Source organism: Puntigrus tetrazona, unplaced genomic scaffold (assembly GCF_018831695.1).
Source record: "Puntigrus tetrazona isolate hp1 unplaced genomic scaffold, ASM1883169v1 S000000004, whole genome shotgun sequence".
Taxonomy (NCBI): domain Eukaryota; kingdom Metazoa; phylum Chordata; class Actinopteri; order Cypriniformes; family Cyprinidae; genus Puntigrus; species Puntigrus tetrazona.
The window spans coordinates 35,254-36,355 of record NW_025047684.1 but is presented as its reverse complement, the minus strand read 5'-3'; positions in this window follow the sequence as shown (position 1 = coordinate 36,355).

Sequence of the window (1,102 nt, the reverse complement as noted above, 5' to 3'; positions counted from 1 at the left end):
TATAAATGTCAAAAACACAACCCTTTTGGCATGTAACTTGACATAAATCTGTCTCTATTCAAATATCAATATATCTTCTGTCTTTCCAAGCAGGCAACATTCAGTCTTAAGTATATAAATTCTGAGAACTTAACATTAAAGTGCTCACACATTTACCTGCTGTTCATAATGAACAGTATTTCAACTTACTTATGATAAATAACCACATAAATATTCAAAATATAATTTATCATAACAATATCAAAACCATATGCAAATAAGCAGAACAGTACCCATTCTGAGTTCAGGTTAGAGGTATTACAGAAATGTGCTTCATTTTAATTCTAACCTATAGGCCTATTCATGAAAGAGAAATGCACAAAAATTACCTCTAGTTATTTAAACTCAGTAGAGCAGCAAGAATGTATTAAAGTAAATCGTATAGTGCAAGTAAACATTTTACATTCATCACAACTTAAATTTAAATTGGCATTAAGAACTAAATACTTCCTTTCTTATTATATACACATACACTTCAGCATAAACTGATAACCATAATAAATATATTCAAACGTCGCACCATAATGCACTTCAGTCTACTTATTATATTAATATCATCACTGGTCTCTTCAACACACGGAAAACAAGGATAATAGCACCTAAATGCAACAGCTAAAATGGCGTGACATCCACCGTTGCTCCGGTATATCAAGGTGTAACGCGACGATGATGGACCTCGCGGCAATTTCCAGACAAAAGGGCAAGTGGTTAGCCGACGTAACTTGCTCTATAACACGCACCGATTCGGTGAAGTGTGCTCCGACGCTTTCATGCTTTTAACCAAACCTCCAAAATTTTGTCCTAGTTGCAGGCTCCTTTGCCTGGCACAGCTTCACCCCGTCTCTCTCTGCTACTTGATTTTGAAAAAACCGGAAGAAGCTGCACCGCGCCTCGTCTGTAATATCCGACATGGCCTGAGCGTGAGCACGTAACCTCTGATTAGCTACTGGGGCTACCCCTACACCCACGTGGGAATACGTGAAGCTGTGCAGTGCACATACAGTTGCGATAAGAGAAATCCTAAAATCTGCTGAGTGTGAACCAAATACAAAAGTGCAGAAAA